The sequence below is a fragment of the Octopus bimaculoides genome, chromosome 2 (genome assembly GCF_046866305.1).
Source record: "Octopus bimaculoides isolate indiv1 chromosome 2, ASM4686630v1, whole genome shotgun sequence".
NCBI lineage: Eukaryota > Metazoa > Mollusca > Cephalopoda > Octopoda > Octopodidae > Octopus > Octopus bimaculoides.
In genome coordinates, this window is record NC_142929.1 from 35,988,829 (window position 1) to 36,015,992 (window position 27,164).

Sequence of the window (27,164 nt, forward strand, 5' to 3'; positions counted from 1 at the left end):
TATTTAAATCTCTCAGAATGAATTAAATGTTCCAAATTTAAGGTAATTTAATATTATAATTATTATTATTATAATTATCATCATCATCACCTTTATTATTCTTATTCTACTTATCATTACTACTACTTTTATTATTACTTCTACTATATATATATATATATATATATATATATATATATATATATATATGTATATGTACATAGATATATATGTATATATATGTGTGTGTATATATTTTAATATATATATATCTATAATATATATATATATACATATATATATATTTGTATATATATCTATAATATATATATATATATATATATATATATATATATATATATATATATATATATATATTCTTTAAATGACTTTAGTTTTGTTTGATTATCCAGCATTTTTCTATATTAAATCAGGTGCGGTCTTGGATATCCTCAACTCTTTCGTTTCTTTATCAAGAATAACAGTTTTTGTTCTCTCTTATTTTTGGTTTTTTTATTTATTTATTTTTTTAATTTTTTGCTTGTGGGTAACAAGGACAGGACAGACAGAAATTGCTTTGCTGATTTCTTGTGGCAAATGCTGTTAAATCTCTTTCTTTGTGCATATTTAGCTTTAGTAACAACATGTAGTTTAACATTATTCTAACCATCTTTCTAAGAATTATGTATGTAAGAGTATATATAGATTGCTGAAATAATTTACGTTCCTTTCATAGATGTTACTTCAGTAATTCATACAAGTTGATAACCATTTCATAATTACATTAAGCTTTGATATCAGTTTTGATGTAGAGTCTTCTGTTAGCAGTTTCCATAGCATAAAGCTTTGTTTTTATTTAATTATTTAATACATACTTTAGCATGATAAGCTGAAAGCATTCATTGATTTGATTTATTTATCCTAGCAGTTGATCGTTCAATATTCATTCTTGCGTTTCCCAAGAATATTGAAAGAATAATTAAAGAGAAATAGGAATTTACTCACTGCAAGGATACACATATGCATAAATAAATAAAATCATTCATATAACTGTTTTATATGTGTTTTTAAAGCTAGAGCAATGCAAGTTATAAAAAATTAATAATACAGGTCGATGGTTAGTTCTATAACTTAGTATTTCAATATTAAAAAGTTAGGGCGCCAACTTCAGGAAATTTATGAAGGAAAGGTGTTGATAGCTGATACAGAGCAGAGACATAAATTTCCTGAATAAGGGGTTCCAACCATAAAATATTGAAGTACAAGGAAATAGTACTAATGATTGATCTATATTATTAATTTTTTATAACTTGCTTTGCTTTGGCTTAAAAAGAATTATAACAATGCTTCATGAAAGCTATATTAAATACATTCATGCATATACACTTAAATACATTATACCTTACATATATGCATGCATGCATATACACACAGAAACACATACACATATGCATGCATATACACACAGAAACACATGCATATATAAAGATACCTTTATAAATAAATATGAACCAGTTTAAATTTATGGAACTTTTTCATAAAATTTTCAGAAATTTTGATAAATTTGGTATGCTTCTTTCATATTTCTTGTGATGATGTGTATTATAGATAGTATAGTATCTCTTCAATTAATCCTTAAAAGTATCTGTATATATTATTATTATTATTATTATTATTATTATTATTATTATTATTATTATTATTATTATTATTATTATTATTCATTTTTGTAATCTCAGACAATTAAATGCTAAACAGTCCAAACATTTCGGTTAGGGATCAGTGAATAAGTTGACAAAGGTCCCTTACTGCTTCCTCTCATGTGCCTTACATAGACAAGATTTACCTTAAAATCCTAGCTGTACCAAGAAGTGCTGTCTTCTGCATGACCTGTAACTTTACATCAATTCCAATTCTCTTTACACAGTCCTCAAAACTGTCTGATATGCATCCCAGTGCTCCAATCACCACTGGAATCACTGAAACCTTCATCCCCACAACTTTCCAGTCTCCTCCTTCAGTGGCTCATACTTCTCTGTCTTCTCATGATCTTTCACTCTGTTGTCTCCTGGGTAGTGATATCGATCATCTGTGTCTTTTTTCTTTCTTGTTGACAACTGCAGTGTCTGGCATTCTTGCCTCAATCATTCTATTACATTGAATGGTGAAGTCCCACAAAAGCTTAAATTTGTCATTCTCTAACACCCCTTGTGTTTTCTTCTTTTTCTTGTTGCAGTTGTTGTTGTTATTATTAGTATTATTATCATTATTATTAATCGCACCACTTCAAAATAAACTGAATGATAAATAGAATAAACTTTCAGTTAATTTCCTGATAATTGTGATTCTTTGGTTAATTGTATTTGTTTAAATTTGCTGTCAGTTGTAATAGTTGTATTACAGTCCACTATAGTTGTATTCTGTTCTTTCATAGATTAAATACATACTTATTCACTGTATTAGTCTAAATCAGTAACATCATTAATTATCTTAAAGTGTAAACATATATTTTAGCTGGTCATTATATCTTAACCATGTAATCAGTGATTTTTATTATTATTATTATTATTATTATTATTATTATTATTATTATTATTATTATTATTATTATTATTATCATCATCATCATTGCCATTATTATACTTATTTATTTATTGTATCAGTGATGTTCTTTTCTTAGTAGAGAGTATTTTTGTTTTTTAAATCATAGCTCTGTTGGTTTTATTTGAGTGTATAGGTTTAAATATATACTTGATTAGTTGTATTAGTGTTATATACACAGACTGGTACTGGTTTAATATACTCTACTTCTTTTTTTTTTACATCTATTTGGATATACATATGAATGTGTATGCCTATGTGCATGTGTGAGTGATCATAAACTTACTTGCGATGTATCTACTTCAGTTATCAATGCACATATAAAAGATGAAATACATACTACATAGGCACAGGTATGGCTGTGTGGTAAGAAGCTTACTTCCCAACCACATGGTTCTGGGTTCATTCACATTGTGTGGTACCTTGGGCAAGTGTCTTCTATTATAGCTTCCAGCTGACAAAAGCCTTGTGAGTGGATTTGGTAGATGGAAACTGAAAGAAACTGATCTTATATATATATATATATATATATTTGTGTCTGTGTTTGTCCCCTACCAATACTGCTTGACAACCAGTGTTGGTGTGTTTGCAATTCAGCAAAAGAGACCGATAGAATACACACAAGGCTTAAAAAATAAGTACTGGGGTTGATTCATTTGACTAAAAATTCAAGGCGGTGTGCTAGTATAGCCACAGTCTAATGACTGGAACAAGTAAAAGAAAAGAGAATATAATTTATTTCATATTTATATCTTATTTTTTGGTGGCACTATACAATTATGTGGAACTGTATTCCATTATAATTTCCCATTTAGATCTTTGCTGTCATAATGCTTTCGTATTTTGATTTCATTATTACCCAGGATTCTCTGTTATTATTAATCTATGAAGCATAGATTACATCATAAGAAAATAATGCAAGATTTATATCAGGAATTCATATAAAACCAGAAGCAAAATAATTGTGTAAATTTCTGGACTACCAGCTTATGGTTCATGAATTCATACCTGCTCTAGACAGGGTTTCTCAATTCCCCAGAATTCTTTATTCTCAGGAAATCAGAAGTATAAAAGAAATAATTTCAAGTTCCTGGGAATAGAAACTAAATTTTATTTTTCGTTTCCCAACTCTCTTATTCCATGATTTAGAGTTTTGGACATTAGAAAGCAAGAATCAGGAACATGAGAAAAATTATTTCATCAAAATCAATAACTGTATTTATATAGAAAACAACAAATTATAGAAAATTTGAAAATTTTTCCTGAATTCTAAAAATTATTTCTGTCAGATTGATACTATTATCACAAGAAGTATATGTTGTCAGTGTTGACACTCAAATTTGATCATAATTTTGTAACAAAGAGCCTTCTTCAAAAAAAAAAAAGAAGGATTATCTTTGCTTCAATGGAAGTTGGAGCAATAGGAATAACAGCAAGACACAGTTTCTGCAAATTAATGGTCCTATGTCCAGTAATTTCAAACATTCCAATTTCTTTGACAATGTTTTTTTTTCCTTTTGTATCAAGATTATTGAGTCCTCTCTTGATTGTCTTCAACAGTTTTTGTTAATTGGTTAATCCACATTACTCCATTAAGGACATAGGGCTGGTTTCCTAGTTTCTCTGGCATATATATTCCTCCTTGGATGAGATGCCAATCTTGCAGGATTACTTATTTTTACCAGCTGGGTATACTAAAGCAACATGAAGTGTTTTGCTCAAGAACACAATGCATGACCCAGTCCAGGAATAGAAACCAAAATCTTACAATCATGAGTTCTACACCCTAACACTAAGCTATGTGCCACCACTGTTTTTGTTTTGTTTTTCTGTTAATGGCAACATTTAATCTCTCTAGTAGGAACATTTCTTTTGATGGAAAATGTGCCTCAGTTATCAAGAGCTCAGATTTCAAATGGGAAATAAAGGATTCTTCAGACAAAGTGAGGGTCGTTTCTTTCAACAACAATATTTTGCAGTGAAGTAAGTTTCTGTTGGCAAAATTAGAAACTAATCAAGTGCATCCAAAATTAAAAGAGGATTATTTGAATACTTCATTAATCTTATCACATTATTTTATTCCTTCAATGTTTGATTATTTTCTTAACACATTCTCTCAGCAAGGAACTCGTTGGAGTATTTTTTCATTTCAGTTCTAGAATTGTAATGAATAGGCCTTCTGCAGAAACTAAGATTAAATTCCATCGATCTAGTTTTTCAATGTTAATGTTAATTGATTCCAATAACACCTCAACTGCATGTACAGCATTAAATTTGTCTGAAAAGTCAAGTTATTGTGCTACACCAATCATAACTTTCGCAATACACCCTTTAAGGAAGAATCATTCTACTGTTGTAATAGTCTCACTGATTAATTGCTATTTATCATCATGTTTCTCTTCAACATACTTGTCTGTAGGTTTTTATCTTTTGTTGAAGGCCTACAAAATGAACTGACATAATAACATTGCCAATTCTTAAATTTTCTTTATCAGAAAGAGTTTTCTGCTTTTAGACCTATTTCATTAAGTTGATTTAGTTGTAGATCAATATAATTGTTAAGTGTATTCATAATTGTAAAATCTGATTTGATCATGTCCTCAAATGTACTTTCAAACTCATCACCATCATCAATGCAAGGATTATTAGCTAAAGTAGTTTCATCACTATACAATTCAGTTTTCTTCTAAAGAACATCACAAACAATATAATTTTCATGAACATAACACAATTAATGGTCCCAATTAATATCCTCATCAAATTTAGCCAGGACATTTACTCCATCAGATATGTCTGCAACTATATACTTTTTCTCTAAATTAAGGTTGAATTTAGAAATATTTGTTTCTAAAAGATCAGTAATTTTTTAGTATCCATAAATTCTGATAATTCCTAAGTCACATAATTTAAATATTTGCAATTATGCAAGAATGTATATGTTCATCTGAAGAAATAGTCAGTTTCTCTTTCTTTTAGTTATTTCACTTATCACAATTTTTTAAAACTCTATGGACACTAAATCATCTGCATTAAATAAGAACCATTCTTAGATAAAACCAAAATATTATCTGCAATATCTTTCCTAATAAGTACATGTTAAACTCTCGCTTTTATAGAAAATCTATCAATAGCAATTAACATAGATTCTATTTCTTCTATAGTTTTGGTATTTATCCATAATGAAGATTATTTTCTGTTGGCCAATTCTTTTCAAAAAGATCTATCTATTTCAATTGTACTAGTTTCTGAAAAGATGTCTGTTAACAATCTTTAAATGGCATAAAAGATTACTTGTTGAATCGTTCAAGTTCTTAAAGACAGTCTTGCAATCTATAACTAACTTTTAATTAACACAGCTGAGAATTCCTGAGAAACAGAATGCAGTCCTGAGAATTCCTGATTACATGTTTAGCCAAATTTCCTGGGAATTTTGGATTCTGGGTGAGAAGCTCTAATTGCAGGTGTCTATCTCATTGGCATTGTGACGCAAACAGAATGTAATTCTTGATGCTCCTTAAACAGGGATGAGCAGCAGATTCTTGGAGATATTACTTGTAGCAGACTCATATGTATTGAGAAGGGGGCGGTATTTATTTACTTAGCATTGTTGAATCAAGAGTTAAGTTTTGAGTTTCAATTCTTTTACTTGTTTCAGTCATTATACCACAATCATACTAGGATACTATCTTAATGGGTTTGGTTAAGCAAATTTTCCCTCAGTACATATTATTAAACCTGGTACTTATGCTATCGGTCTCTTTTTGCTAAGCTGCAGAGAATATAAATGAGTGTTGGTTGTCAAGCAGTGAGACACAAAAGTTTCTAATGAGCTTACAGGCTCTTTGGGCTGAAGCTTATTCCAGCTACCATAGCATACTAGTGACTGAGGTTGTAAGCTTCCCCATCTCAAACAAGATTCCAGTCACAGGGTACTAGCAAAAGCTAATACCATCACAGGGTACTAGCTTTTGCTAGTACTTATTTTAAGCTGAGTAGACTGGAGTAAGACAAAATTAAGTATTTTGCTCAGGGACATTATGTATCACTTGATCCAGGAATTGAAACCATGACCTTATGATCATGAATGCAATACTCTAACCATTAGGCCACATGCTTTTACTGCCTTTATGTAGTCCTTTTCATAACAGCATAGTTTATACATCAGTGATTCTCATGATAGAAAATTAAAGAATGCTCCTTTGTCTGTGCATGATTCAAAGTAATTTCATTGCATATATTTAGGAAAGACAAAATCCTCAATGTGCTATGTCTTATAAATCCTTTGAAGCTTCATGTTTGTGAGTTCAGCTTTGGCCAATAGATTGGCAAGAAAGGGCTGGGCATTAACCAAGGTGACTTTTCCTATGACAACTAATATTAATTATTGACTAATATTATTTTATTCTCTCCATATATTTATTTATAATTAGCTATTTAGTGTTACTTGCTTTATATATGTCACACTATAGTAGCCTAAGTGATCAATAATACTGTTTGAAAAATTGTTATACTATCTTCTCTCTTTCTATCTCTCTCTCCCCTCTCCTTTCTGCTTGGCTTTGCAAACAAAGATTTACAGAGCGGGGGTGTCCACATTTGTTGCAGGCTTGTTGATGGTCATCAAGTCCAATTTAGGACAGGCAAGCATCACTGCAAAGACTGCATAGGAAGATGAACTGGTCAGGGTTTGTCACTGTCCTGGTTTTTCCTCTTTTTTTCTCTTGCCTGCAAGGTTGGTCCTGTGAATGTCTTCAAAGGAGGCTATTGCCCAGAGGACAGTCAGATGACAGGCTTTGCAGTCAGCAGCAAGAACAGACCACTTGGTGTTGGTCAATGTAACAAGTACTGAGGAACTTCTTTCAAGAGTCCTTGTCCTTCTTCTTTGGTACTCCTCTATCACAATCACCAGAGGATAATATGCCATACAGTGTTTTCGTACATACTACCATTATTTTGGCATTGTGTGTTTGATAATGCAACTGCGATTTTGGTGAAAAGTGTTTAGTTATTATAGACTCAGTTTTGATTGAGGCAAAGTTTTGCCTGACTGCTTATTCAGTTGGTAGTGAAAAATTTTCTTTTTAATGTTTATTTAGGAAAATTTTCATTATAAGTAAAAATGGGTTAAGGAGTAAATTACAATTATAGGAAGAATCCTATAAGAGAAAAAGAATGTGTTTTATTATTTAGGAGTGAAATTCTTAAATATTAAATATAAAATTAGGGAATGGAGAGTGAATGGATGAAGAAAGAAATTATATTTAAAGTGTGTGAAGGTTAAAAAATGGTTGAGTTATGTAGAGAGGAATTGTGAGTGTAACATTTCTTTTAAATTTTTCAAGGTCAAAGAGAATATTTTTTAAACTGACCGAGTTATTACATGTATATATATACATATATATTACCATCATCATCATCATCATTATTTAACATCCATTTTTCCATGGTTGCATGGGTCAGACAGAATTTGTTGAGGCAGATTTTCTACCACCTGATACCCTTCCTGAGCAAGGTAATATTTCCCCATGGCCAGACATTTTCACAGAATATTGGAAATGAACAACCTTGCTTTTATGATGATGATGCTCATTTACAGTCATCATGTGATGTCTAGACAAGATACTCATACACGCATACATATAGAATGGGCTTTTTCAGTTTCCATCTACAAAATACACTTGCAAGGCTTTGGTTAGCCCAGAGCTAGAGAAGACACTTGCTCAAAGTGCCATGCAGTGGAACTGAACCCCAAAACATATGGTGGGAAGCAAGCTTCTTACCAAACGGCCATGCCTCATATTGTAAAATGATTGGTGTTATGTAAATGAGCCTTGACATCATAGGTTTGAGAAGATCCTTCAGTTTGTCAACCTCTCTAATGCTGATGCCATGATCAAATGCTCCCAACACACTCTATGGAAAGGTTATAAAGAGCATCCAGTTATAGCAACTCTGCTAATATGAAACATGCAAGACGTGCCCCACTAACCATATCTAGGAAAACAGTAACTCCAAATAAGAACCCATTGTATCTCTTACAGCATGGATGGCAGACATAAAAGGACAATGATGATATTCCCAGAGGCTTATTAAAGCTTCCAGGTTTATTACAATGAGTTAACAAACTAGTTATTCAATACGCTACTGTTAGTTAAGAGTATATAGTATATTAGTATATTCTCTCCATGCTGCATATTGATACTTGGATGGAATGAACTATGTACTTAAGCTAACTTTGTTGACAGAGTACAAATTGTTACCCCATCTTCATCTAGCAGAACTCTACCATGGTTCTTTGGATTATCAGAAATCATACTTAATTTAACCATTTGTCATCCATTTTTTTTCCATTGTAATGGAATACAATTATGTGTTTTAGCCAGAATTGTAGTAGCAGATTAGCTAATCTATGACAACGGTGTTTTGCAGATGTATTTATGTCTATGTCAAGAGCACCAGTGTGTGTGCACAAAATGGAAACATAACCTTATTAGCATGATTATCCTTCCTAGCATACAACCATTTCTACATATCTTTTTATCTTGTTTCAGTCATTGGACTGCAGCCATTCTCAGACACTGCCTTGAAGGGTTTTAGTCAAACAAACAGTACTTATTTTTTGTTTGAATCTGGTACTTATTCTATTGATCTCTTTTACTGAACTGCCAAGTTACATTGACATAAACAAACCAACAGCAGTTGTCAAGTGGTGAGTGGTGGGGTGGTGGGGCACAACCATAGATACAAAGACACACATACACAAGTACACTCATATAATATACATATGTGTGTATGATGGGCTTCCACACAGTTTCCAAGTACCAATTTCTCTCACAAGGCATTGGTCAGCCCAAGGCTATAGTAGAGGACACTTGTCAACCAAGGTACCAGACAGTGGGACTGAACTCAAAACTAAGTAGTTACAAAGCACACTTCTTTACCACACAGTTATGCCTGTTTCTATATTCTGTTACCATTATATATTTGATACAAATTGCAATACATGGGCAGAATCGGTAGAGTGTCAGACAAAATGTCTTGTAGTATTAATTGCAGCTCTTTACATTTTGGGCTCAAATTCTACCAAGGTCAACTTTGCTGCTCTAAGTTGGATAAATTAAAGTATTCATTAAATACTGGAGTTGATTTTACTGACTATACGAGTCATGAAAAATCTGTGGCCTTCAAGATTTTCTGAATGGTATGCCAAACAGAAAATTACCTTGAATTTTTTTAGTAGTGCTGCCTGTATCTTGAAAAAGGTGCCCTACCACCACCACCACCACTCAAAACAGAAAACTTGGTTATGTGATGATGTAAGAAATCAATATGTAAATGTATTCTTTCCTCAATCTTAATAACAAATGATTATTTAATTTTCACCATCATGAAGCTACAGCAGTAAAATAAATCTGCTTCTGATACAAAACCAATTGTTAGTGAAGCCTATGTGTGTATGTACGCGCCACAGTGTACGCATGTGTGTGTGTAGTTGATCTGTATGTGATAGTCATATATGTGAGAGTTTTTGTGTATGTTTTGAGTCAATGCTTATGGATGTATTTATGATTGCTCTTGGGTGTTATATGCTGCATAGAAGTTTCCACATGTGAATATAATGTATGTCTTTGTGAAGGTCGACTTTGCCTTTCATCGTTTTTATGGGAGGTCAATAAAATAAGTACCAGTTGAGCACTGGAGGTCAATGTAATCGACTTACTCCCTCCCTTGAAAACACTGGCCTTGTGCCAAAATTTGAAACCAATATTATGTATGTCTCCTTTAGTGTGTGCATGTGTATGTGTGTGTACGTGTGTGTATATTGTTGTGTATATCATTTTACACACTATCAAGCTATAGAATTAGCTGAACATTCACAGCTCTCTCTCCACTCCCCCAAATAATAAACACAACATCAATAAGTAGTACAACAGAATGAACTTCATTCTATGTACAAATACCCAATCAATGTTTAGGAATACCTAATAAATTGATGATACTCGGATATGCTGTATATAATTTGGCCAACTGCATATAATTAAACTAGCTCAGAAATTAGTATCAAAGCTGCTCACTTAAGATTTAAGATTAATAAAATGTGATAAAGTTTCATTTGATCTGCTAGAAACAATCACTGCATCTCCTTCAAATCACATCCAATGCCTTTAATAATGACTATAATAATAATAATAATAATAATAATAATAACAACAATAATCCTTTCTGCTAAAAGCTCAAGGCTTGACATTTGGAGGGAGTGGGGCTAGTCAATTACATCAACCCCAGTTCTTGACTGGTACGTATTTTATCAACCCCAAAAGGATGGCAGGAAAAGTCGATCTCAGCGGAATTTTAACTCAGAACATGAAGACGGACGAAATGCCACTAAGCATTTTGCCTGGCATGCTAACAACGCTGCCAATTCACCGCCTTAGTAATTAATAATAACAATAATAATTATAACAGCAACAAGGATATCAGTAATAATGATATTAGACAGTGTAATCCTTGATATATAAATGACAAGATGGTCATGACTGGAATGCCTCCAATCATAGGTCTGCTGGTTTACAACTGGCCAGGAGCTAAATAACAACATCATAATCTTGAACATTCAATTTTTAGACACCACAATTTACATAACAATTTCTAGTTCACTTTAACACTTTTGATACCAATCCAGCTGAAACTGCCTCTGGTTCTGTTTTCAAAAGTTCTGAATTAAAATCTTCCACCAAACCTTAGTCACAATTTATGTTCCTAACACTACCCTAATAATAACTAATTTATTTTACTAAATTCTTTGTTATATCTAAAATTAATTGAAAGAAACACAGAGCATCTCAACAGAAATATGGTAACAAAAGGGTTAAGCTCTGTTTATCTTGTGACTACTTGCTAAAAATGAAACAAAAAATATATTTAATTAATACTTAATTCATGTCATTACATAGAATATGATTAAACTTTATCTCTTCTTCTATTTAGCCTGAAAGCTAATTTATTTTAATTTCAGTAAATCCATAATGAATTTTCCAAACATTTTATTATCTCTAGTGGCTTACATATTTCAATATATAAATTATTTGTTAAACTTCCACAAACAAGCACAGGCATTGCTGTGTGGTTAAAGGATGCTCACATTGAAACTATGTGGTTTCAGGTTCAGTCCCTTTGCACAGCATCTTGAGAAAATTCTACTATAGCCCCAGGGAAACCTATGCCTTGTGAATAAATTTCATACATGAAAACTGTGTAGAAGCCTATGATATATATATATATATATATATATATATATGCACATATGTGAGTGTATGTGTTTATGTTTGTTTACATTCTTATAACTTAGCAGTTCAGCAACAGATGCTGATAGAATATGTACCAGGTTTAAAGATATGTTGGGGTCAGTTTGTTCAACTAAACTTTCCAAGGTAATACCCATAGTTCAATAACTGAAACAAATAAAAAAACTAAAAGATAAATTGTCATTTTGCTTTAGCTGGGGGTGGTGAATTGGCAGAACCGTTAGAGCATTGCGCAAAATACCTTGTATTTATTTCAACTCTTTACATTCTGATTTCAAATCCTACCATGGTCAACTTTCCTTTTCATCTTTCCAGAATCAATAGATCATAGTAGCAGTTAATTACTTGGGACAGTATAATCAATTGTTCCCTCCTTGAAAATTTGTGACTGTGCCTAAATCTAAAACCATCATCATCATCATCATTATGAATATTATCATGATTATTATTATTCATACATTCACAACAGATTAGACAGTTGAAAGTAAAAATTTCTAACATCAGGCTACAACAAGTAAGCTTAGATGCCAAGAGCCCTCCTAAGTATCCTAGCTGTTCCTAATAATACTGTTTTCTGGAGCTGTACTAAACCGGGTTTTATGTCTATTTCCCCTATCCATCTGTTCAGCTCTTTAGGGATAGTTCCTAATGCACCTATAATTACTGAGATACATTTTACCCATACTTTCCATAGTCTCTGTAATTCAATGGCTACTTTGATATTTTTTCTATACCTCTCATTGATTTTTTTCATCATTTGGGACTGTAAAGTCAATTATCTGGCGCTTTCTATTCTCTGATCATTATTATTATTCCTTTGTAACACAGTGTAGGTAAAAAAAAATGCACCGGTGTCTTTAGTCATCTGTCAACTCACAACAAGGACCTCAGACAGATAATAGTTTCCTTAAGATGTGTGCTGTGCCCAATAAGGCTGCTTCTTTGCAAGACATCAGTCTTGCATGGAATTTCCAGTTACCTTAAGAAGTCTTGAAGTTTCAATGGGATTCAGCCCAATGCTCCGATCACCACTGCTATCACTTTTACGTTACCCTCTCACATTCCATACAGTCTTGCCATTTCCACTTTCAATTTGGAGTACTTGGTGATTTTTGCAACCTCTTTACTCACAACATTCATGTCATTTGGTATGGCTACATCAATGATCTGACAGTACTTGTCTCATTCAATTATTTTTATTATTATTATTATTATTATTATTATTATTATTATTACTTAATATCATGAGTGAGAGAGCAGTGCATGCCATCAAAGTGACACTGGGGTGAAATATACAAGCCCAGTATACCCATCATGACTACCTGTCTGATAAGGGTACACCAGGCACATGCATCACAACCATGGTGATCTTATATCAAGATAAACAGTGCATGACCTTGCAGGTGGGTTAGAATTTTCGTCAGATTGAGTAGCCCATCCTGCTCAAAAGGTCCCTGAATAAGGGTTGTTTAAGTGAAATACTGGAGTCAATGTAATCAACTCATCCCCTCCCCCAAAATGGTTGCCCTTCTGGCAAGATTTGAAACCATTATTATTATTATTATTAAGTTGGCAAGCTGGTTGAATCATTAGCATGCCAGGTGAAATGATTAGTGGTATTTCACCCATCACTATTTTCTGAGTTCAAATTCCGCTGAGGTCAACTTTGCCTTTCGTCCTTTCGGAGTTGATTAAATAAGTACCAGTTATGCACTGGGATCAATGTAATTGACTTAATCCCTTCCTCCAAATTTAAGGCCTTGTGCTTCCAGTAGAAAGAATTATTATTATTATTATTAAGGTGGAAAGCTGGCAGAAACATCAGCATGCTGGACAAAATGCAGAGCAGCATTTTGTCTGTCTTTACATTCTGAGTTCGAATTCCATCAAGGTTGAATTTGCCTTTCATCCTTTCAGGGTTGCTTAAATAAGTACCAGTTGAGCACTGGAGTCGATGCAATCGATTTATCCCTCCCCTAAGATGGCTGCCCTTGTGGAAAAATTTGAAACCATTGTTATTATTATTATTATGGTGATGAGTCAGCCAAATCATTAGCACATTGGACAAAATACTTCGGTGCATTTCTTCTGGCTCTTTACATTTCAAGTTCAAATCTCACCAATCTCAACTTTAACTTTCATATTTTGGGGATTGATGAAATAAAGTATCAGTCAAGTACTGGGTGTCAATGTAATCAAAATTGCTAGCCTTGTGCTAAAATCAGGAAGAATTATTGCTGTTATTATTATTATTATTATTATTATCATCATCATCAATAGCGAAGGCACATAGCTTTGTGATTAGGTATTTAGCTCACAATCGTAAGGTCATGAGTTCAATTCCCAGTAGTGCATTGAGTAAGACACTTTATTTCACATTGCTCCTGTCTACTCAGCTGGCAAAAAGGAGTAGTACCTGTAATTTAAAGGGCCAGCCTTTTCACATTCTGTGTCATGGTGAATCTGCCTGAGAACTACATTGAGGGTATGTGTCTCTATGGAGTGCTCAGCCACTTGCACATTAATTTCACAAGGCTGTTCCGTTGATCAGATCAACTGGAACACTCTTCATAGTAACCAATGGAGTGCCAGGCAATCATCAATAATCATTGTTGCTGGATCATCTCTATTAGCTATAATTAATTAAAGCTTGTGTAAACTGAGAAACTAATTAATATTTTTCCATAACCACATTGGATGAGATTATTTTATTCAGTTACATTTGGTATTCAAGGTTATATTGCTTATTATATGTAGTATCATCATCATCGTCATCATCATCATCGTTTAACGTCTACTTTCCATGCTAGCATGGGTTGGACGATTTGACTGAGGACTGGTGAACCAGTTGGCTACACCAGGCTCCAATCTGATTTGGCAGAGTTTCTACAGCTGGATGCCCTTCCTAATACCAACCACTCCGAGAGTGTAGTGGGTGCTTTTACGTGCCACCGGCACGAAGGCCAGTCAGGCGGGACTGGCAACGGCCAGACTCAAAATGGTGTATTTTACGTGCCATCTGCATAGGAGCCAATCCAGCGGCACTGGCAAGGATCTCGCTCGAATGACTCGAATGTACTTAACACTAGCTTAATGATAACTAAGTTATTTTACTAAATTATTTGTTATATTTAAAATTAATTGAAAGAAATACAGAGCATCTCAACAGAAATATGGTAACAAAAGGGTTAAAGTGACTTTTTGTAAGATTAACATATGGCTATGTTGTTAAGACAAAGTGCTTCATAATGACATGGTTCTAGGTTTGATTCCACTGCATAGCACCTTTAGCAAATGTGCTCTACTATAGACTAATATTTTTTGAGTAACATTAGTAAATAGAAACTGAAAATCCATTGTGTATGTGTTTATCTGTAGCTGTATATGTGCTTACACTGATCTAAAGATCAGTGTTGTTGTTTGTGTTTTGTCCCTTTATATCCTATAACTTGCCAGTGCAACAAATAGAGAAGGATAAAAAAAATATGATACTGAAATAAATACTGGAGGACAATATGATCAATTAAAAAGCAACCCTTGAAAGTAGTGCCTCAACATGGCCACACTCCATTGACTAAAGCCAGTATAGATCAAATAATTAAATATAAAAAATAAAAAGAATTATTAACTGCTAACTTTGATAATCTAATTCCAAATGTTTATTTGGTAATTTCATATTAGAAATATAATTCTTTGAAATAATAAAAAGTTTAACCCTTTAGCATTCAGATTACTTTATCAAATGTAATACTTATTTATTCACATTATTTTCAGTTAATCATGCATTATCCCATATCTTTAAGATTTCAATGATGTAATTGTATATTTTTAGATTCACATTGTAGGGTAAGTGTGAAGGGCTAGACCTGGTCAGTTTGAACATAAAACTGATAGAATATTCAGGCTTCATGTGACCAGTTTGAATGCTAAAGAGTTAATACTTTTGTTTGTTTTTTTTTAATGAAAATACTAAAGAAGATAACAAATTTTCTTTGTCGTTATGTAAATATAGCTTTCATTTTCTTTCATATCATTGTTTCTCTACAGTTTTCATTCATATAGATCAATAGGTAGATAGATAGATATACAGACAGACGTGTATATATATATATATATATATATATATATATATATGTATGTATGTATGTACACATATATATGTTCAAAGTTAATGACTGGCTCCATTGCTACTCTGTATGCATACTTGTTGAGGTGACAATATTATGCAGACTTTGTTGCCTGAATGAATGCACTCAAGCAAGAAACAAAGAATAACCATAGACTGCATCATCATCGTCTTCAAGCACAAAGTTTAATACATAAAATGTATTCAAAATACATAAAATGTGTTCCTATCCTTTTCACCTATTATATCTGTACATATCTATCTATCTATGTGTGTATAAATATACAAGAATAAGGGCAGAGAATCGTCAATTAATAATAGAATTAATAATTAACAATTCTGCCAAGTAGTTCAGTATGAAAAAAACCTTTATCGGTAAGACTATTTATCATTATAAATATACAGGGATTAGCAATTGAGTTGCTTCTCCAACATACTGAAAATTTAGAAATAGCAGTCAAAGAACTACTGATTCCAAACTACAAATTTTCTAGAGAAAATTTGTAGTTTGGAATCAGTAGTTCTTTGACTGCTATTTCTAAATTTTCAGTATGTTGGAGAAGCAACTCAATTGCTAATCCCTGTATATTTATCTATGTGTGTATATATATATATATATATATATATATATATATATATATATATATATATATATATATATAGCTTATTCATTCTCATCATTCTTTATATTTCTCAAGGAATTCTTTTCTTCCAATTTTTATTATTACAAGACCCAGAATGCAATTTGCATGCTCTCAATCATAAAGAAACAGCCTAGTTTAACTAACAATGCTTGATTACTAAAATGAATTACTGACATTAGAACTTACATTTTGTTTGATTGGATGAATTGACTCCCTAAGTGCTGACTTGTCAGGCCAAATGGTATTCTTGTTTTGTTTTACATGCATGCATACATACATGCATGTGTTTTTGTTTTTTTTTTGCATATGCTTGGATGAAATTTTAACTTCACCAAAATATAATAGCATATACCTGAAGGATCTTGAAAAAAAATCATTCAAACTTTTATGTTATTATTATTATTATTATTATTATTATTATTATTATTATTATTATTATTATTATTATTATTATTATTTGCAGCAGCAAAACTGGGTGTTGGGATCTGTTTGGGTGATATTCCCAGTAATTAATAAAATGATAATTTTTTGGATGATTAACTGCATCTTTAGTAATGAAGAATTCTTTTTTTATACTTTTTGCATCTACTCTATGATTCTGTCTTTTTGATTTTCAGTCTTTATCATCAAGTGTCTTAATTCTTAATTGGATAGATAGTTTAGCAACTGTATGCATATTCTTTTACTTATTTCAATCATTAAATCATGGCCGTGCTCTCCCCACCCCACAGCTGGAAGGGTTTTAGGCAGTCATATCCAACCTCGTGTTTATTTTTAAGTTCTGTACTTAACTTTGTGATCTGTGTTTGTTGCACCATTCAGTTGTGGGACATTAACACAGGACACTGTTTTTTTCAAACAGTTTCTTTGTAGTCTGAATAAATGCACTCAAGTAAGAAACTTGAAATATCAGTTGAGTGCATCATCTTCAAACACATAAAGTCTGCTACATGAATCATGTACTTTTCCTCTCATCACCTGCCCCAAACATTGTATATATAAACCTTTTTTCTTTTTGCTTTACAAGCTGCATGGCAACCTCATTACTGCTGGTGACATGTAAGAAAGTACCCTATACATGTTATGAAGTGGTTAGCATTAGGAAGGGTATCCAGCCATAGAAACCATGCCAAAGCAGATATAGTAGCTTGATGCGGTTCTTAGGACCATCAGATTCAGTCTATGCCAGTATGAAACAGTGATGTCAAACGATGATGATGATGTCAACGTAAAGACAAATACAGAGACAGGCACAAACACACACTCACACATGTGTGTGTGTGTTTTTATGTACTTGTCTTTCTCCACAGTTTCCATCTCCCAATTTCACTCACAAGGCATCGATTAGCCTGGGGCTATAGGAAAAGTCATCCACAATGAGACCAGTTCAGGTATAGTTGTTTTAACCAAACAGAAATGCCTGAAATTAGGTTAATAAATTCTCAATAAGTTTGGTAGAAAGCCCACAGTTTTGTGGGGAGAGGTGAATCAGCTACATCAAGTCTAGTACTTGATTGGTACTTATTTTATTGACCTCATAAGGATGAAAGGCGAAATTAACCTCGATAGAATTTGTACTGAGAAGTTAAAGAGCCAGGAGAAACACTGCTAAACATTTTCTCAGACATGCTAATAATTCTATTAGTTCACTGCCTTCACTTAGAATAAATACATAGAATATGTAAAGGTCACTCGTGTGAATCCAGCCTGAAACTATGTGCACATCCCAAGAATAAGATACCTTATGCTGATTGCAGGTCAAACTTACCAAAATATAATGTAGATGTAAATATTGTTAAAAAATGTTTTATCTATAAAAATGAGATTAATAGTCAAATAATAAATAAAATTCATATTAACAACCCATTTGAGACATATAGACATTTACATTCTATTAAATTCACCAAATCCTTTTTTAGCTGGGTTTTTAAATCATCTAAAGTAAAACAGGAACTTTCTAATTGTTAACTAGGGCATCTCTAGGCAGCTGGTTAATCTGCTAGAAATAGCAACCAAATTTCCCTCAAATCAAGTTATACCATACCCTCTTATAAAAAAAAAGGGAACATTTGTTAACGTAGTCCTAGAAATATTATACCCAAAATTAAGATGGGATGGTCATGGAAGGGATGCTTTTAATCGCAGATTTGTTCAGTTAGAGCTGACCCAAGTCTAAACAGCACCTGGAGCTTTTCCATTTCTGCTTTTTTAACTTTTTTTTAGAGTGCAAAAAAGATTTGTTACTGAGCAGTATCAACCACCTCAGTTGCTCAAATAAAATATTTAACCAAATAAAAATAATCTGATCAATCCCAATTTAGCTAACTTGTATCGTTTGCTATGTCCAAAGGGCTGTTGCTGTTGAATTGACTGAAATAGTAGTATAGAGCACATCCTTCTGCATTCAAGTTCTTGAGAATGAGAATAGAAATGCTAAGATAACTATTAGTAGTAATAGTGGAACTGTAGCTCCTACTCCTTAAAAATCTTGCTCTTGTTGCCAAAGTAAAAATCAATAATTAATAAGACAGTATCCTAAATGTACATATATATATATATATATATATACATGTATAAAGTAGAAATTGATATGCTCAGTGCACAACAATTTTTCCATTCAGGTTTCAGCTGTTATTGATGATCATATTATGTATGTATGCTCACACACACACACATACACACACGTGTGTGTATGTATATATATGTGAAGTGCATGACTTAGAGGTTAGGGTGCTGTGCTCATGATCATAAGATTGTGGCTTCAGTTCCTGGATTGGACAATGTGTTGTGTTCTTAAACAAGAAAACTTAATTTCATATTGCTCTTGTACTAGAAATGAGTATTCCTGCAACAGACCTGTGTCCTGTCCAGGTGGGCAATACATGCACCACAGAATCTGGGAACCCAGCCTTATAAGTATATGGCCCTAGAAGAATCTTTTATCCTTTTGTTATATGATATAGATATGTATATATACACACACACACATGTATGTATGTATATTTGTGTGTGTGTGTGTGTGTGTATATATATATATATATACACACACACACGCATATTTATTTATATATATATATATATATATATATATATATATATATATATATATATATATATATATATAATATATATATATATTTGAAAGAGGAAAAGAATGACTTCACTGGTAGTTCTAGTCAATTTAATTTTCTAATAATATAATTTTACAGTTAAGTTTATAGATCTGCTAAGTTCTTTGTTAACTTCGGTGGGGAGATTTTTTAAAGATTTCTCGATAACTTTTCTGGAAAACTTTCTCACATTTGTTGGTGGCAATTGTTGATCCAACCAAAGTTAACAAAGAAATTAGCAGATCTACAAACCTAACTGCAAAAATATATTTTTAAAAAATTAAATTGATAGAACTATCAGTGAAGTCATTCTTTTCCTTTTTTCAAATATACCTAACTGTACCAAGGATTTCACACATTTTCCGATATATATATATATATATATATCATCATCATCATATATATAGGTGTAGGAGTGGCTGTGTGGTAAGTAGCTTGCTTACCAACCACATGGTTCCAGGTTCAGTCCCACTGCGTGGCACCTTGGGCAAGTGTCTTCTACTATAGCCTTGGGCCGACCAAAGCCTTGTGAGTGGATTTGGTAGACAGAAACTGAAAGAAGCCCGTCGTATATATGTGTATGTGTGTGTATATGTTTGTGTGTCTTTGCTTGTTCCCCCCAACATCACTTGACAACCGGTGCTGGTGTGTTTACGTCCCCGTAACTTAGCAATTCGGCAAAAGGGACTGATAGAATAAGTACTACGCTTACAAAGAATAAGTCTTGGGGTCAATTTGCTCGACTAAAGGTGGTGCTCCAGCATGGCCACAGTCAAATAACTGAAACAAGTAAAAGAGTATATATATACATATATATATATACATGCATATATATATATATATATATATATATATATATATATATATATATATATATATATACACATATAAATATTTCATTATCATTGTTTTAACATCCACTTTTCCTTGCATTGGTTGCTTGGAGTTTGTTGAGGTGGGTCTTCTACTGTCAGATGCCCTTGTTGAAGCCAACCCTTACCTGTTTCCATGTAAGGAAATATTTCTCATGACCAAACATGTTTGGAAATGAAGGACATCGCATGCACGATGGTGATATTTATTTTACAACCATTGTTTGACGTCATGAGAAAGAGACAGTAATACATACACACACATATGTATAGAAATACGTGCATACATACATATATATATATATATATACGATGGATATCTTTCAGTTCCCATCTACTAAATCCACTCATAAGGCTTTAGGTCAGTCTGGAGTTATAGTAGAAGTTACTCACCCAATATACCACACAGTGGAATTGAACCCAAGATCATGTGGTTCAGAAGCAAACTTCTTACCATACAGTCATGACTGCACCTACATATATATATATATATATATATATATATATATATATATATATATATATATACGTATCCTGCCCACACCCAGCTAACAAATATAAGAACTACATACAGATCATAGATCATACATGGTTTCAATGAATTCTAGCTATTTTTCTTTTCTTTGGCTTTATAATTACATAACCCTATTTTGTTATCAATAAATATTGTATCTAGTTATGCTAATTCAGCAGTAGAATAAGAAATATATATATTACATGACTATATGTAGATTTACATATATATACATATACACACACATATGTACATACACATAGGTTTTTTTTTGTGTGTGTGTGTGTGTGTGATATATATATATATGTATATACACACTCACATATACACACACACACATATTACCTATGTATATGTATATATATTTCTACAAATGTACATGTAAACACTCATATATAAATATTCATATACTGGTAGACATCTCTATATGTGCATACTCTCTCATACAGAGATATGCATCTACATGCATTTATGGACATTTACACCTGTACATACATTTGTCTTTTTAATTTAACTACACTGCAGTTGAACTTCCAGAGGTCATAAGCTTATTATTTTGTAAATATTATATGAAAAAGTAAGACTACTTTTGAAATAACCCTTTTTGGAATTTTGGGTGTTAAATATCTTCTTCTTAGCGTTATCCTTTTTCTGGGCACTGCACTAAGGCACTGTGCTTTTTTCCTGCTGATGCATGCTAAATTTGCTTCATAAAACCATCAGAGCTCTTCTGTTCAATGTTGTACTTACAAATATATATATATATGTATATATATATATATATATATATATATATATATATATATTTATACACACACACATATGTAAATATAATATATATATATCACAATTTTGTTATCTCTGTGCACATTTTGTTTCTGATAAATTGACACTTCATGTTTTATTGTTTCATTGTCTCTGTGTCTGTTTGTCTCATGCTAAAAAAAATAATAATGTTTATTTATAATGATGTCTTTAAAAAAAAAAAGATTGAAATAAATTGAAAAAAATATTAAACTTTTAATTTTTTCATGTGTGACTCTTAATTTTTGCTTGGAAAGAAAAGATACAATCAACAAAATTAAAACTATATTTGCTTTATATAAGGAATATACATATGTATGTGTATATATATATATATATATATATATATATATATATATATGCCTATATAAACTATATTAACTATATTATAAGATATTTTGCTTTTCTCCTGTTCTTCGATATCTTACCATCTTATCATATCTAATGGGTATATTGTTTTGCAGGATTCTTGATTAGTATCCTGAAACATTCAATATTTTATTTATGCCAAAATGTTATTCTGTATTCTATATTTCTGGGATTTATACATTTTCTTTATCTAATATTTCTGTAATGAGACTTCAATATATCTTTCTTTCCATCATTTTTTTTTAAGCTTTTTCTCCTCTTCATTTATATTACTATGCATTACCATACATCATATATAAGGTTTCTAATTCTATAAACCTAATCCATTTCTGAATCATACAATTCTATAAATCTGGTGTGTATCTCCAGTTGCAATTACATTAACCCATTCTACACGAACCTTCTTGGCACCATCACTAATAAAAAGTTGAAATTTCAATTCCAGTATGGACCTGAAATATCATAATTAGATGGAAAATGATGAGATTTCAATATGTAATAAATTGCTTCTTATTAAGTTGGTTATTTCGCTAAGTCTCTTATACTTCTTGATTAATTTTGAAAATTAAAATACAGGAGCAGAACATATTCCTGTTTGAAATAGGTTGCAAAAGGGTTGATTGGTTGATAGTAAAATCTCCCCACAGATGAAATACTGGTCTATCACATGTAGTTTTTCACCTACCAATAGAATTAATTTTGACATTGCAATACAGTAAAATGCTCATCAGTAATTGAAACCGGTGTGAACTATAATCCCTAAGAGTTATGTCTTGGCCACAAACGCAACATGGTATTGGAAACAATATAAACAACTTACATCTTAGCTGGTTGTCATGTAAGCCTTTGAGTCAACCCTTCTCCCACATCTATGATTTTACGTGAATTTTTCTCCATGCAAGCATAAGGTGGATGCGGTTAGCTATTTTAAATTTTATACAGGTATGTTGTTGGAGTGATTTATTTTTACAGTTAGATACCCTTCTTACTGGCAATCTCTCTCTTGTTAGTTGCACTGACTGATTGGAAATCTTCTGTGCTTTGCTCATATATTCCACACAAACCTTGTAGCAAAGGTTTGGAGAGTAAATATAATAATGCAGTTAAAAAGACATCACTTTAACCTCACAATTTGTAATGTATATACATACATATATTTATTCGTGTGGGGGGGGGGATCATTATCATCATCATCATCATTTAATGTCTGTTTTCCATGCTGGCATGGATTGGACAGTTCAACAGAAACTGAAAAAACAGAAGACTGCATCAGGCCCTGCTGTCAGTTTTGGTATGGTGTCTATGGCTGGATGCCTTTCCCAACATCAACCACTTTACTACCTTTTACTTGGCACCAGCAGCAATGAGGTTACCAAGTTATTTACAAGACAAGTATTGAGGGACAGAAACTTTAAGACTTTAAGCAGTGGTTGCATAGTTAAGGTGCTTGATTATTGGCCTAAAGATTAAATAAGAAAGATACCAAACATTTTTGTAAAACATCAGGTAGTGTTTTTAGGTCAGTCGCATTGCTCTTCTTGTCCCAGTTGTTTGTTTTGAAACTTAAACAGACACACCACTCCCATTTCATTGTTGAATAACTTTTGTTATGAAAATCTTTCCAGCTATAAAAAGAAAGTACTTGCTTTAGTAAATCATACATATACTTGAAGGCTCATGACCTTGTGGTTAGGGTATTCAGGTCACAGTTATGAGGTCATGTATTCAACTCCTATATTGAGGGAATGACTTTTGTGTCCTTAAGTAAGGCACTTCATTTTACTTTGCTCTAATTTAATCAGCTGTAAACAAGTACCAGCTGGGTACTGGTGATGATCTCTCTCTCTCTCTCTCTCTCTCTCTTTCTCTCACTCTCTTTATCATTCTCTCCTCTCTCTCTCACTCTCCTCTCTCTCTCTCACTCCCTCCTCTCTCCTTCCCTCTCTTTCTCATTCCTTCTCTCTCACTCTCTCTCTAGCAATCACATCCTAATATTCTGTTCGATTAAACGTGTCTATGTCTGCTTGTGACTACATGAGCACCCATAACAATTAATAAAGCATGAAACATGTCACAAAGCTATACTCATGAGTGACTGTCAGCTGTACATATACCTGAAATGATTTTTAAAAAAGACAAATTCCAACTATGGCATTCTTAGAAATTGAGCATAAATAGTGTTTAAGATATGTAATATGTAAATAGATATCAATTAATTAATAGCATCTGAATACAATTGCATTGTGTATTCAATGTGTCTCTTTAGAAATCTGAGATAGCTAATTGTCCAAATGTAAAAATTAGTTTCATTATATTTGGAATACAGGAAATGGTTTGGAATTATACAGAGGGAAAATATGTGCCTTAAGATATAAAATTCTGTACCTCATTTTGTACCACTTTGTTTTAAGTCGAAACCCTGAAGGGAGCAACTTTGCCCTCCATTTTCCCAAATTCAGTTTAAGTGACAGGAAGATCTTCACTACACTAAATTTGCAAAATTCAATTTACATATTTTATTTCGTTTTCTTAAAGAATTTAGATATCAGGGAAAATATATATATATTGTACCCCATACATTCTTTTCTATACTACACGCCAAGCAATATTGGTTTCAAATTCTGGCTCAAAGCCAGCAATTTCTGTGGGATAGACTATTCAAGCATCTCTTCTATAGGGTACTATCAGAAGTAACCAGCTGGATTCCCAAGAGTGTACCAACTGAGACTATGGATATTGTCCACCCCTCGGTCTGCTGCCACTTGGCTTGGCTTGAGGAATCCATCTTGCAATTCTTTCCTGTGACATTCTAATTACATGTCAATAGTACCAGAGCTGTGACCTCTCAATACAGAGAAGTGGCAGCTTGACCTGAAGAGACTTATATTATTATAATGCCTAACATGGCAGAAATGTATGTCTTTTTCCAGCAATAAATGGTGGTGTCCCAGCATGCCCACAGCTCTCAAGCTAAAACCAGTTAAAGAGTTAATATATAATGCATCAATGTACAAAATTAATCGACGGATCTATCAGAAATAGTGGCTTTTAATCTAGCTATCAATCCAAAAGTAGATACTTGATCGTTCTCAGAGCAGTTTACTACAGTTAAGTAGTGATGTGTGTGTGCCCAGAATTTAAGGCAAAGTACTCAATAAGAGAATGGAGCTATTTGATTATTTAGATGATGGCATTTACAAGACTAGCCATGCTTCATTCATTCAGATGAATTCTAAAATGAATGAAACAGTCAGTAAGTGCCATTGCTTAAAAAAACATTTAATCATTTTACATGTGTAGTTTAGTGGTGATACACCATATCAATAAATGTGGAGCTATATTTTTGCTAATCCTGATACAACAAACCTAACCTTTGATATATACTATCTGTGCAGAATGTTGATCTACAAAGGTGTTGTCCTATGTCATGTCTGTTGCTTTGGCTGTAATTCTTTTTTTTTTTTGCTCTTATTATTCATCATTATATGTTTAAGAAGTTCATGTTATAATTGTTATTAATGCTATTTACTGTGACACTAATACAAGTCAATACCAAAATATTAATACTTATTGTAATTTGTTGTGAAATCATTAACATACAGTAATACCTTGTTAAGTATTTTGCATTTATCCCCAAAATGAAATACCATGATAAGGGGGGAAAAAAAAGATGTTCTTCCAGAATTCTTATAATATAGCCTATATAGGGGTGGAATCTTAAAAGATAATATTATGTGTAATTAGTAAAACTTGTAAATCACCTTTACCGTATTTTTGGCATACAAGTTAACATAACATGTAATATGAACATGTAGTATAAACTCAGACACCATCACTATCTTTCCAAATTTTTCTGCATTTCACATGAAATTTTTTATCTTCCAAAGTCATCTTAATGTATAGGCCAACTTTTTTTTTTTTTTTTTTTTTTTTGGTTGTAAATTATGCCAGAAAATGCGGTAATAAAAGTCTAGTATCATTATAAATACATTCTTTCAAAAGTAGACTGTATGATGAAACTATAAAACTCTAGTATACCATGGTGAATCAAAAGGATTAAATGTACCACTTAACAGGGTTTTACTGTAATACTAATATTTCATTGGTCACTAATATTATATGTTATATGATTTGAATTCATTAATACATTATATGTGTGTGTGTGTGTGTATGCACACACACACACACACACACACACACACATATATATGCTATATTTCTTTCTAATATTTGTTATCATACGATTTTAAAATGCATTGCTATGATACTAATGTTTGTTACAATATATATATCTGATTAAATTTCGAATGAAAAACAGCTCTAATAATGTAAACATATCAGTTGCACATACACAGTGTATGAGATTCGTTTATGCAACAATTTGCTGTGGAGCAGCATCCTGGGAAAGCTCTCTACATGATACCAAGTTTAACACTCATCGTCGTGTAGGGAGCTTTCCCAGGACCTTATCCCACAGCAAATTGTCATATAAACAAAACACATACATTGTGTATGTACAACTGATAATATATCTACATATGTATGTATATATGTTATATGTATATATGTATGTATATATATGCATTTATGTGTATATATGTATGTACATATATGTATATATATATATGTATGTGTATATATGTATATATTTGTATGTATGTGTGTGTATATATATATATATATATATATATATATATATATATATATGCATATATATATATACACATTTATCAATTTGCTTTTCAAGATTCCTGAAATCGTGTATTGAAACAGATATTGTTGTATTTTTGGATGGTCAATTTTATTTATTTATTTATCTTTTTTTTTGCCAAATAAACAC

At 32.1% G+C, this 27,164-nt stretch overlaps 1 protein-coding gene across 3 annotated transcripts in view; it reads left to right on the forward strand.

Moving 5' to 3' along the window:
- The window catches only part of LOC106871713 (protein kinase C-binding protein NELL1), a 389,762-nt gene that overhangs the window by 297,398 nt on the left and 65,200 nt on the right, over positions 1 to 27,164 (forward strand). The window lies entirely within an intron of this gene.